At 43.5% G+C, this 14,024-nt stretch overlaps 1 protein-coding gene and 1 long non-coding RNA gene across 3 annotated transcripts in view; one reads left to right on the forward strand and one right to left on the reverse strand.

Annotated features, from left to right (window-relative positions):
- The window catches only part of PRRC2A (proline rich coiled-coil 2A), a 55,436-nt gene extending 46,900 nt beyond the window's left edge, over nt 1-8,536 (reverse strand). Inside the window, exon 1 of one of the 2 annotated variants that reach the window (XM_072989040.2) lies at nt 8,374-8,536. The gene's annotated coding sequence lies outside the window, so the exon portion shown is untranslated. Of the gene's footprint in view, nt 1-7,884; nt 8,038-8,373 lie in introns of those variants that run through there. The other variant, XM_072989041.2, reaches the window with a different exon arrangement.
- Nucleotides 8,537-8,622: 86 nt separating this feature from the next.
- On the forward strand, nt 8,623-13,240 carry LOC144587553 (uncharacterized). Its single transcript, XR_013542697.1, has 2 exons — nt 8,623-9,012; nt 9,802-13,240. It is a non-coding gene; the product is annotated as an uncharacterized LOC144587553 (long non-coding RNA).
- The last annotated feature ends 784 nt before the right edge of the window (nt 13,241-14,024 follow it).

Below are 14,024 nucleotides of genomic sequence, written 5' to 3' on the forward strand. Positions count from 1 at the left end.
AGGTTTCACAAACGAAGCCCAGTTGGAGTTCCTGCATCTCTTCTCTCCTGCCTTCCAGTCTGTTTGAGGGAAACGCTAGGGCAGACACAAGATTCTCCAAGGGTTTTGCTTTGCAAAGAATGGAACAAGGAAAGTCTGCGTTCTTTTGACCAAATTCCCTGCTAACTCTGGCACTTGCCACCTTTTGCGTGATACTACTTTCCACAAGAATTTAAACATCGCATCATGCAAACTGAGGAGTGTTCTCTTAGAGGAAAGACCATTCCCACCACACTACCTGTCTCTACAAACTGCAGGGCAGGTCTATGCTAATTAGGAATAGGCCAAATTCTGAATATTTCCGTCAAGTTGTAGGGTGGGGAAAAAACACTCCACTGCCTTGGACTGATCTCCATGATGGATGGGAGGGGGAGAAAAGTACTAAAATTTTCTGTCCTTCCTACAAACTTGCAGTCCCCCACCCTTTCAATACCAAACAAGCAAAACTTCATGTTTTGAATGCAAAAGGTAGGCAGAAAAAGAGAAAGTACTGTTGCAAATGAACTGGCAAATATACAATGTATGCAGCACCCCCTCAGAATACAAAATCATACAAGCAAATGTGAATTATGGTCCATCCAAACTCTAGGTTGAGGGGAGACAGCAAAATGTGTTTTACTTAACATTTTAACACTAGAAATAACTGCCATTCCACATGGGTCAGTCTCCTCCTAGAAATCAGGTTTGGCTATAACATTGCTGCCTATTTTCTCCCTAAGAAAATTGAGAAGCTTACTTTATTCCTGGGTGGATTTGATTTAAATCAAATAGAAATTATTATTTAAATCACTACAGGATAGATAAAAAGGAATGATTTTTAGGGGGGGAAATTAAATTGTTTTGCAGTGATGTAAACGATGACTAGGGCAGACACAAGATTCAAGAGTCTGTGTCAAGAATTTGACTCAACTCCGGGAGGCAGTGGAAGACAGGAGGGCCTGGCGTGCTCTGGTCCATGGGGTCATGAAGAGTCAGACACAACAAAACTACAACAAACTATGACTTAAACCTTTTTTTTTTTTTTAAACCGCATCACAGTCAGTGTTTAGTTAAGATCCAGACTGATCCAACATTAGGTCACAGAGTAAAATACTGAAGTAGTCATCTCTTTAAAAAATGCTTTTGCCACCAATTTGGAGTATATATATAAGAAGGCATGCATGCATGCGCGCACACAGAGAGACGTGTCAAGATTCTGATTTCTCCAAACTATAGGTTGCTAGTTTGTAAAAACTTGAGAAAGAAAACCAGATCAGGCCAGCGTTCCACACCAGTAAGCATGGGACATTTGGACTACAAATCCCGTAATTATCCTGAGAAACTTAAATGTGGCTCACCTGAGAGAAAAGCCTACACTGGAAGGCTCTCTAGCTTAGCTAGACCTATATTTATGTGCAAAAAGGATGCTGATGCACTATTAGCTGGAAGCTGCCTTTCTGTACAGGAAGCTAGTACGAACTAGGCCTAGGCAGGCCACAGAGCCTTCCAGCTCAGGCCTTTCTCCCAGGTGAGCCACATTTAAATGTCTCTGCCAGGTGGAACTCACAGAATGAAGGGATCTTCAGTCCAAAACAATATGGAAGATCCTATGCCTACAGACCACACAGAGATGTATCCAGTGGCTTCAATTCTGTACAGAATCACACCCAATAGTAACTGTTTGTTGAATGAGTATATAAGGCAAGAGTGGGCAAAGTGAAACTAAAGGCTATTTCTGTTGCCTTGAACTTACTGTGGACTGCACAACTCCCATCTCTGCTTTAGATCACAAACAGGAATATGTCTTCAAGGTTACAGGATTTTTAAATCATATTTTTTAATGGAACACAAAGGTCTATCGCCCAAAGCCAACATTAAATAGTAGTTTAGGGGCAGAATCAGTTACCTAATACAATCCAAGAACTATACACTGGCAAATAATACGAGTATCCAGATATACATACTTATAACTGACCAGTAGAGCTGAACAAAGGCCTAGTGAAACAACCAAGTAATAGTCCTACTTTAGAAATGAGAAATGCTGAGGCAAAGAAATAATTAATTAGCAAAAGATTGTCCATATCAGAAACCTCTTTTTCTTGCACTTCTTTTTCTTTGATCTTGTTAAAAGTACTCAGAAGCAAACACTCCTAGAAATCTACAACAAATCAGCCAGAATTCTACCAGAGTAAATCCCACTCTTTCTGTTTGTCCCTCTCTATATCAGAGATGGGCAACTGCAACCCTCAGCCTCATTTTTATGTGGACCCTGGTGAATATGAACAGGCTTACTGTCCTCATGACTGGGCCATAAGATAAGATGGAAAGTTTGGGGAGGGAGAGACAAAAGGGGATGAAAGATGAGAGAATAGAATCTAGAAAAAGAAGGGGGGAAAGGATGGTTACAAATAGGTATGATTCCCAGTGTGGTGTAGTAGATAAAATAATAGACTAGGACTCTGAAGACCAGGGTTCAAATCCCCACTCAGCCATGGAAACTCATTGGGGGAATGAATCTGGCGAAGCCACTCTTAAAATATCTCACTTACCTTGAAAGCCCTATTAGGGTCACAATATGTTGGTTCTGACTTGACAGAATGTATCAACCAACAGATGGGTAAGCAAGAGTAAGATAAAGATTTTTCTTTAACCTCGCCCCCCCCCGTTTCTCTTGAGATTCCTGAGACAGAGAGAACAAGAGAAACAGTCTGTTTTGAGCGGTGATGACTGTGACAGGATTGGCTCTCGCGACCACTGATGTTCAGACCCTAAGAGAAGGCTTGCAAGAAGTCTACCGTCACTCTAGAACTTCTATTTCAGAATCTGGCTTGTAGCAGAAGCTCATCAACAATTTGGCATCTAGTCCATGGAATGCTGAGAACATATTCAAGCGCTCCAAGAAAGGTGTTAAGATGAAAAATCACAATTAAATTCTTCTTAATCATCAAACAACCCCATAGAGACATTGTGAATTTAACCCAGTATTCTGCCAACTGAACAGCCAGCAATGTACAAACATGGAACAAAAGGTTTCCTTTCCCATTTGTCTCCAGGATCTGATTAACTGGGCAAAATATCTTCTGAACATATGAACGCTTGGTAAAGAAAATGTAACTGCACACTGAAGGAATGTACAGCTGAATACCCTCCTCACTGTGTTAGCACTCAAGATACCAATTTTACTGGAAAAAATTTATATGATTAGGCTCCCCATGGTTCAGCTCTTCAAAAGTGCACCCAGACACAATATTATCAGCTTGCTACAATGTAGAGAGCAGCCCCCAATAATCTGGTGTTCTCCAGATGTGCTATACTCCAACTCCCACTCCTGTCCATTCTGGCTCTGGATTATGGAAGTTACAGTAACTGGAGGCTGCTGGGTTGGAGAATAAAACCTACCCACCCCCAACCTTGAGCCTCCAGATGTTCTTGGACTTCAGCTCCCAGAAATCCTGGCCAGCAGAGGTGGTGGTGAAGGCTTCTGGGAGTTGTAGTCCAAGAACATCTGGAGGCCCAAGGTTGGGGACCACTGGTGTAGAGGGAAGGATGCCTGGGGACACAAGGGTGGTAAGGAAGAAATCTGGGTCTCAGTGACTACCAGATACTCAAACAGATTTAAGAAAATATGAACAAACTAAGCACTTAGCAAGTTCAGTCTAGAGACATGATTACCCACATCTCTGTTATGGCCTACAAAGTTTACTTTCACAAAGAGTTCAACTATAGTTCAAGTTCAGCCATGAAACTGGCCCACCAACCAAACTCCACAGCAGAAAAGCATGACAGATTACATTTTTCAGCTAGTCTTTTCTTTAAAAAGAAAATTAGTAATACTATTTACAATGACAGTGGTAGCTATGTACCTTGGTGGTGTTACTTGTAAAATTTAACTCAGCGAAAAGGCAAAATGGGGGTTGGAAGGGAGGAAATCAGAAACAGAACGATGGAATCTCTGACATATGTTAATTTATTCACAGAGGAATATATTTCAGATTCAGTGGTAGTTAATCCATTATCTGTCACATGTCACTGTTAAGGCCTCTTAACATCTACATCATAATTACACTTGATTACAAGTCTATCTGTAATGTGCTGACCTCTAGTAAAAAAAACTCTGAACAGTACCATACCATCAGAATACCACTGTAAGTGCTATCAATGATTAGTGTTATTCTAATGGTCACTTAAAGTCATGCCCATTTATAAATACCGGTACCACTAGAAACTATGGCTGCACTGAAATCAACCCACCACTCCCCTCAACAAATTAGGATCACAGTTAATCAAGGATGCCTATCATATATTATGTATAAGAAAAAGCAAATCAGCACTGAAGTAACGTGGCTCTTCTAAGTATTCATTTTATTTCACTAAAAGAGATTTTGAGCATCTTCAGCTTTTAAACAGAAGATTTAAGAGATATTGAATCTAGTCCCTCCAAAAATGCAAAGTTTAATGCTAATTAAATCAACTGATATTGTAAAATTATCTCCTAGGAAGGCCTGATCCATAACCCAATACTGGATTGCTTTCAGGCAGATTATCACCAACAACAAATATGTGGGGGACCGCGGATGGCTCTACAGCCTACCTCCTGTTCTGACTGTAAAACAACTGATCAGTACTGTTGTGTGGTATCTGACCACAGCTGGATCAGGCCTGGACCTACTTGCCCATCAGCCATTTCATTGTGCAGATGCCCCTTACATATATTCTATACTAGTTTGATTGCACATAGAAATGACTTAAATACAATGAGACCCAGTTATCTTAATTAGGATCACAGTATTATATCACCATGCCAAATACTGAATAGATTTACACCACCCCTTGTAAATAATTCTGACCACCCTCGAACTGAAACAGCAAAAGATTTTCATCTCATCACATACAATAGACTGTATCTCTTTGATTACCGCTGATTTTTTAAATGATTTAGTTAGTTTTAATAGGATTGTACTTCATATTCCTTTAATCTTCTGAAAAGGCTTCTAAATAACCATCCCCTTCGTACTTTCACTTCATAATGTATACCTAAAATGTCCAATTCCCACAGCGCTGCACAAACAGATATGGTACCTGAGCAAAAACAAGCCAGCAGCTGTTTTAAAATTAGCATCCCACTAGCAGTAGATAATTTTTGCGTCCATTACTTATACAGCCTTTTGAGAACATACTTTCCCACCCTATTCCACTTTTAATTGTATACCATGCCTCTAACCATTTTATTAGAAATCCGTGTTTTACATGATTCTAACGTATTTAAGTGATTAAAATGAAATGTAATTATTTTGTTAAGAGTTTGAAAGGAAAAAAGGGGGGAAAGACCCTCAGCTCCAAAGCAATATCGAATCAGCAACCATTAATTATTAATATATTCAGTTCATCTGCAGGATCTTGAAGCTGCATTACAGATGAGCAGACTTTAAAATCAGTGAAGATGCTCCTCGTTTGAAACCACATTCAGAAAAGCAATCCGCATTTATTTAATTGGGAAAAAGCAAGTCATTTCAACAGAACAAATAAGCCTTTCAAAATCACACCATTCCAATAGGGCACGAAAATGAGATTATCTTCCGCCAGCAACCATTTTAAAGGATGGTTTTGAATCAAGCAGGGAAACAAACAGCCAACACCTCTATAGGCTGCATGCTCACACCCATCCCCTGCATCCACCCCTCCTAACCATTTTAACTGAGATCCAAGACTATACCAGGATTTTTTTTTTGGGGGGGGGGGAAGAGAAGAATATTCCCCAACAAGCTGGATCCTCCCTTTTCCTCACAACTAGCATTAGCAACACTTAAAATTTGCCCTGCTATTTAGGGCACATGGAAAATAAATGGGAAACCCACTTCTCATGCAATGGAAGATTTAGCCATTTTAACTCCTCACTATTCATTTATCACAATCTATTTGTGGGCACTGTAGACACTCATCCAAAAAAAAAAAGCTCTCCGCTTGTCTCCCAGGTTCTGGGGGCATTTCTTTGAGCTAGGGGGTGAGAGGGAGGTACCCTTTTTGCTGCATAAACACACCCAGCATTTTGAAAATCACCCTACTCAGAGACCAATGGTTCTGACATGAAAAGGAGCCATATTAGCTTCCTTTTTTGTGTGTGTCAGCATGCACCCGCAAATCACCCTCATCCCTCTCTCTTGCTACAATTCCAGGAAATGTGAACTCTGATTTTAGGCAAAATTCTGGCAGTTCTATTCAAAAGGAAGGGAAACAAACAAATGGTCACGCACACAACAGCCAGCCGATTAATATTTGCTAACCAAAGAAGGCAGAGGAGATTCTTTCCCTCCGCACAATGGATTTTATGTTCAGGGTGCACAGGGTTGTAAAGGAAAGAGCCTCTCTTCCCCCTTTCCTACAGACATTTCAGCACTATGTATCCTCAAAGAAGTGTTGTTCATCGCCCTCAAATGGAATGGTTCAGAAAGATTCTCTCTCAATTAGATTTCAAAAACAAAATAAAACCAGGCATTGCTGTTGGCACTCAAGCACAGACACGTCAATATTTTCACTACCACTTCAAAGCCATTAAAAACAATGACACCCTGCAACAATCTTGAACACAGGTCCAGATTTTTAAGTTCAATTGCAGTCAAATGGTTTTTATGAGAACCCAAGTGGTTCATCTCACAATTAACAGGGCTGTAACTTCACAGTAACTAACACTGCCTTCATTTAGTGGGATACAGTATACTTCCTTCAAATTGGGAATAAACCTATCTTCAATTTGCAGGAGTGTTAGAATGGGTAGCCAAAAGCGCCGTTTTGCCTGCTATCTTAGTAAAGCTGCCCAAAATCTTTAAATACCTGCCACACCTCCTCTCCCTCATCTATTTCGATGTTCACTGTTCTCCCTTAAAATATACCTATATTTTAAATATTAGCTAAAAAATAAAGGCAGATAAGGATTTCGAAATTTGCAATTTAAACCATACACAGCCAACCTTGGGGCACTTACAACTGCATGCTTAAAAAAAAACACACACACACAAGGAGATTAGACCAAGCAATGGCTCAGGTTTTTTTTCCAATAGGTTTGGAATTTTCTAGTCCTTTGTTGCTGTTTTGAAACAAAAAATAATAATCTGAAGGTCCTTTATCCTAGGATGGGGCTTGATGAACAGACTCTCCTGGTTGCAGTGCCAGATCTCAAATGGCGATTTGGCACTGAAGATATGCTGGGGGTGGAAAAGTGATTCCTCGCCTCCCCCCCCCAAAAGAAAACAGTGGCATTTTGGATCTGAGATGCCTCAAACTCAACCCTGGTGCACTAATGGTGCAAATCGTGGCCAAAGACTGGAGGAGGAGAGAGAGAGAGATAAAGAAAAAGCTCTCTCCCACCAGGACATCCTTACACTTCTGAAATAAATTAATGGAAGAAATGAACACCCTGCCCTCGCTTTGTTTTCCATTTTAGATGTCATCTCAGGCATTCGTCTGCGCTCTTTTAAAAGGCATCAGCCAGAAAGAACCAGAGCCGTATTTTCTGGGGGGGGGGGGGTGAGATAATAAGGCAACCTCTTTGGTCCTCAAGATTATTCAGAGGGCATCCCAATCCCTCTTAAACCCCCCCTCCCAATAAATTCAAAGCATTTCTAAACAGTATTAAACATGGGTCCTCGGCATTTCAATTACATGTTTCTGATTGCCCTCCTCCCTGTGGCACCAGCTTCTGGTCTGCCCTGGATTTGTATTTCCACACCGGCCCACATACCCCCCCATCACCAAACACACACACATACATATATATCATACAAGGGTGAGGGGATTTTTCTTCCCTGCTCCTCCATAGAGACGGCGGGGGGGGGGCGCGCGCGCAAAATGGGGGTTTTAACTGAACTCTACCTGAACCTTGAAACTCCTACAGGCCTCTCTGACCGGCTCCTTCTCTCCGGGAAGGCTTTCTAGACTCTCCTCCCCTGTATTTTTTTTTTGTGAGGGGGACAAAACGGGGCTGGGGGGTGGCTAACAATGGGTCAAAAGCCCCTTTCTTCTAGCCGCCCTCGTCGCTCCTCTCTCTTTTTTTGTAGGGTTTTCGCTCTGGGGTAACCTTTTAGGCACCCCTTTTAGGCTCCCCTCGACGAGGGCAAATACCCACCGGGAGCCCCCAAAGGAAGCGTTGCGGGAAAAGCAGGGCTGACCCAAGGGAAGGGCGAAGGAGGCCCAAGCCGCGGATGGCCCCGGATTCCGTTTTGGGAAGAGCCCACAAGGATGAAGCAGGGGGGACAAGATGGCGGAGGCCCCGAACGTTCTGCCGGCTCAACCTGACCTACTCTCTCGCAACCAGCGCCGCTTTCTGGGAGCTTCCTGGCAACGAACCAGGCCTATACCCACCTCGTCGGATCGGGCTCGGTCCGCTCTCTCCGGATACGAGCTTCCCGAGGGCGGAAGGGCGTCCTAGACGGAGGATGGAGGCGGATTACTTTATCCCCCCCCCCCGCCTGTTTTGTAATTTGTCCAAGCCCCGATGTGGCAGCTTCGGCGTCTAAGCACCGACTAAACGGCCATCCGGGTCCCAGGCCCCGGCGGCGGCGGCTATGCCCCGCCCCTCCACGCTGCGTGAGAGGAGGGGCTAAAAGGGACAAAACCCGGAGGAAGGGATTTTGAGAGCGGGAAAGGGGGCGGGGCTTGGGCGAGTTCGGCGGGCAGGTGTAGCGGGAGGGCGAGGAGTCGATCGCTGCATCGCTTCCAATGGGTGGATTAAATGGGCGGAGAAGATCTCTCTCTCTCTGTGCATTTAAAGACGAAGATCCATTGAGGACTTAGGGATTCCGATAAAATACTGTATTAGGCTTTAGTGGCGATCGGGTAGAGTGATGTTCATGGGTGAGAATCCGTGCCCGTCTTTCACCCCGCCCGGATACCTTCAGCAGAGATGTTGGACTACAACTCCTATCAACCCTGGTGCCTGAGGATGATGGAGCTTGTAGTCCAGGACCTCTAGATGCCGCCTAGTCTGGCAGACCGATCAATGTAAGTATACTGAGCTTCATCGATTATGGAAGGTTAATGTATGTAAAAGTGTTGTTATTTATGTGTCGTTAGGTCCGTCTCTGACTTTTTGAATACCCTGGGAATGTGGACACTTAAAAGATTCCATTTTTTTAGTCAGTCCATCTCATACTCGCTCTTCTGCTTTCTTGCTAGCTTCACCTTTCCCATGAATTCTTGTCTTTTTCCAGTGAGTCTTCTCATGAAAAATTTGTGAAATTGATTCATGAAGTTCTCTTGCATGTGGCTTCCTTTTTTGTTTTATTTATTTAAAATATTTTTACACTGCCTCTCTCCTTAAAGGGACCCAAGCCAGCGTACCATATCATTAAAAAGACAATTTTTAAAAGCTAAGAACAGTCGGTATTCTAATATTTAAAAAGAATTAAGCAAGTATAATATTAAAAATGGTAAATAAAATCAATACTAAAAACACGTTTAAAAGCTTCTTGACGCACACATATCTGTGAGGAAATCTTGGAAGCAAAAGGAGTTAATTGCACATTAATTTTAATGTCCATTCTGATACTTTTTTTCCAAATCTTTACATTTCACTCTCTGAAATTTTTGTTGATTAGGGCTGTTTTCCAGCTGATGAAGATCACCCCAAATCTCTCCCCTGCCTTTTGGCCATTTTTATGTTTTTTGCAAATACGAGGAGCACCCACTCTGCTCTTTCATCTTTCTTATTTTAAAGATGCCGAACAACATGGGATTCAAGTATACAGTATAACCTTGCAATATCTCACTTGTCACTTCTTTCTTTCTCAGATCACAGAGAGCTCAAAATCCACCGAAGGGTACATTCCCTAGCCTCGTTATCGCGAATCTTTCTGAGCCCAAGTGCCCAAACTGCAAAACAAAACAAAGCAAAACAGAACAAAAAACTCCCAACCCAGCGGAAGGTGGACATCGGCGGAAGAAGTGGTGGCGGAAGTGGGAACCCCAGGCACGGAGATGCCTCCAGATCCCACTCCGGATCCACTTCCAGTTGGGCCCAACCCTGTCACTGCCTATAGCTTGGCCAGTCCGCCGCCACCAGCGTCAGCTGCTCTGGATCCTGGCCCGCCACCTATCATGGCGCTAGCACTGCAGCTGCCTCCCGAGGTTTGGCTGCCGGGGGTAGCGATCCAGCAACTTATGGCTCGCGCGCCCACAGAGAGGGCTCTGCATTTGCATTCGCTACCCTAGACCAAGGGAGGGTTGGACGGTTGGGGGTCTGTGGCTCTTCTGGTGTTGTTGAATGGCAGCTTCTGTCATACTTCACCATTAGCTGAATCTGGTTGGGGGCTGAGAGCAGCAACTGGAGTAGCCATGTCGATGTAGCTACATGTTGCTAGTCTGGAGGAGAAGAAAAATGACAACAGGAAACACACACACTCTGCCCCGTATCTGTGGACGATTGGTTCCAAGTCCCTTCCCATGGATGCTGAAAAACACAGATTATAGCAAACTCTACTTTAATAGCAAACACTATGTGTAATATGGTTGTCTAGCTCTCTCTGCTGACCAATTCTGGTAATGATTTTGTGGAAGTATATTTCTCTAGCAAATGCTGTAAGGTTGCATGGTTTCCCCTAGTGGCCACTCCTGGTAATTTCCTCTTCAGAAATATACATACGGTATTTCTAGGTTTTTTTCTTTTAATATTTTTAATATTTTCAGACTGTGGTTAAGTGAATCAGTGGATACTGATCCTGTGGATAAGGACGTCCTGCTGTACAGGCAACCTGGCTGAAATGAAGTTAAACTACACCCATGCCATGCTGCTGATCTCTTAGCCTAGCAATTCCTGTTTGAGAACCAGGAAACAGAGAATAGGTGTCAATGGGCAATTTTCACGATGGAGAGAGGTGAAGAGCGGTGTGCCCCAGGGATCTTTCCTGGGACTGGTGCTTTTCAACCTATTTATAAATGACCTGGAGACAGGGATAAGCAGTGAGGTGGCCAAGTTTGTAGCTGACACAAAACTTTTCTGGATGGTGAAGACCAGAAGGGATTGTGAAGAGCTCCAGAAGGATCTCTTGAAACTGGGAGGATGGTCATCAAAATGGCAAATGTGTTTCAATATAAGAAAATGTAAAGTAACGCACATTGGGGCAAAAAATCAAAACTTTAATTATCAGCAGATGGGTTCTGAGCTGTCCATGGCAGATCAGGAAAGAGATCTTGGTGTGCTGGTGGACAGCTCGATGAAAGGGTCAACTCATTGTGTGGTGGCAGTGAAGAAGGCCAATTCCATGCTAGGGATCATTAAAAAGGGGATGGAAAATAAAACAGCCAACATTTTTTTGTACAATTTTGCCATTGTACAAAATGCTGATAAGGCTGCACCTGGAGTATTGCATAGAGTTCTGATCGCTGCACCTCTAAATTTTAAAGACATTGTGGAACTGGGAAAGGTGCAGAAGAGAGTGACTAAAATGATGACTGGGCTGGGGTGTGAGGACGAGTCAGAGAATGAGCCTAGCACTCAAGCACCTAGTGTAGAACAAACAAGGGAAACGCTAAGATCAGAATGGGAAATAGGGAGAGAACAAGGGAAAGAGCAAGAGACAGAGACACGAGCCGGAGAAAAGGAAGATGATCGTGCAGAGGAGATAGGGATGACACGAGACAGAGACAGCCACGAGAGTGAAAGGCGGTTAAATCGGTTAGAAACAACCAAGGGAGGAGAAAAGAAGGAGCTAAGAGGTGTGAGGGGAAAGATGTCTTTCTGACGACTGAGGAAGGTGGTTTGTCTAAAGAGACTGAGAAAGTGACCGTTATTAATAAAAACATAACAAACAAGATAAAGAAACTTAGGTATTCTCCGTGCCTAGAAAGAGAACGTCAACAAACGTAGATGAAGAAGGAGAAGAGATACTGGCCAAAGATAAAGTGAGGCCCATAATACCGAGACTAAGCCCAGAGGAATGGACGGTATTAGTCTACCCGAAGGGCAGGGGTCCGGAGCGTCATGTACACCAAGTAGATCCAGCCACAGTGAAAGAGAAACCGACAGAGGGAGAATGGTCCTGCCACCCATGTTGCGGGACCATATGCGCGGTCCGCAGTGGGTATCTGAGACCACCCACCCAGCAGGAGAAGTCAGCCAAAACTTATTATTGAAAGATAGCAACAACGAGAAATCTCTTATGTGGTTTTGGGAGTGTTCTCCTCCCCAGTTGTCATTATATAGTTCTGTTGAGTTAAACAAAGAAGTTACAAGTTGTATTAATAAACGTTCCTTTAATAATAATCCTGACTCATCTTTTATTTTGCCTGAAGAGGGACAGCCTAAGGTAAACAACGAACCTTCTTACACGGGGCACCTCCGTTATGAGGAAAGGCTACAGCGTTTGGGGCTCTTTAGAGAAAAAGGGGGGAAATGATTGAGACGCCTAACATGATGCAGGAGTTGTATAAAATGGATAGAGGGAAGCTCTTTTCCCCTCTCATGCAATACCAGAACCAGGGGACATCCACTCCAATTGACTGTTGGAAGAGTGAGAACAGACCAAAGAAAATATATTTTGACCCAGCATGTTGTTAGTCTGTGGAACTCCTTGCCACAGTATGTGGTGATGCCATCTGGCCTTTAAAAGGGGATTGGATAGATTCCTGGAGGAAAAGTCCATTGCAGGTTACAAGCCATCGTCGTTGTTTAGTCGTGTCCGACTCTTTGTGACCCCATGGACCAGAGCACGCCAGGCCCACCTATCTTCCACTGCCTCACAGAGTAGGGTCAAATTCATGTTGGTTGCTTCGCAGACACAGTCCAGCCATCTCATACTCTGTCGGCCCCTTCTCTTCTTGCCGTCACACTTTCCTAACATCAAGGTCTTTTCCAAGGATTCTTCTTTTCTCATGAGATGGCCAAAGTACTGGAGCTTTAGGATCTGTCCTTCCAGTGAGCACTCGGGGTTGATTTCCTCTAGAATTGATAGGTTTGTTCTCCTTGCAGTCCAGGGGACTCTCAAGAGCCTCCTCCAGCACCACAATTCAAAGGCATAAATTCTTTGGCGGTCTGCTTTCTTTATGGTCCAGCTCTCACTTCCATACTTCACGACAAGAAAAACCATAGCTTTGCCTATTCGGACTTTTGTTGGCAAGGTGATGTCTCTGCTTTTTAAGATGCTGTCAAGGTTTGTCATCGCTTTCCTCCCAAGAAGCAGGTGTCTTTTAATTTCGTGGCTGCTGTCTCCATCTGCAGTGATCATGGAGCCCAAGAAAGTAAAATCTGTCACTGCCTCCATATCTTCCCTTTCTATTTCCCAGGAGGTAATGGGACCAGTGGCCATGATCTTAGTTTTTTTGATGTTGAGTTTCAGGCCATTTTTTGCACTCTCCTCTTTCACCCTCATTACAAGGTTCTTTAAATCCTCCTCACTTTCTGCCATCAGTGTGGTATCATCTGCATATCGGAGGTTGTTGATATTTCTTCCGGCAATCTTAATTCCGGCTTGGGATTCCTCCAGTCCAGCCTTTCGCATGATGTATTCTGCATATAAGTTAAATAAGCCGGGGGACAATATACAGCCTTGTCGTACTCCTTTCCCATTTTGGAACCAATCAGTTGTTCCCTATCCAGTTCTAACTGTTGCTTCCTGTCCCACATATAGGTTTCTCAGGAGATGGATAAGGTGGTCAGGCACTCCCATTTCTTTAAGGACTTGCCATAGTTTGCTGTGGTTCACACAGTCAAAGGCTTTTGCATGGTCAATGAAGCAGAAGTAGATGTTTTTCTGGAACTCTCTGGCTTTCTCCATAATCCAGCGCATGTTAGCAATTTGGTATCGAGTTCCTCTGCCCCTTCGGAATCCAGCTTGTACTTCTGGGACTTCTTGGTCCACATACTGCTGAAGCCTACCTTGCAGGATTTTGAGCATAACCTTGCTAGCGTGAGAAATGAGTGCAATTGAACGGTAGTTGGAGCATTCTTTGGCACTGCCTTTCTTTGGGATTGGTATGTAGACTGATCTTTTCCATTCCTCTGGCCACTGTTGAGTTTT

Source organism: Pogona vitticeps, chromosome 2 (genome assembly GCF_051106095.1).
Source record: "Pogona vitticeps strain Pit_001003342236 chromosome 2, PviZW2.1, whole genome shotgun sequence".
NCBI classification, from domain to species: Eukaryota; Metazoa; Chordata; class Lepidosauria; order Squamata; family Agamidae; genus Pogona; species Pogona vitticeps.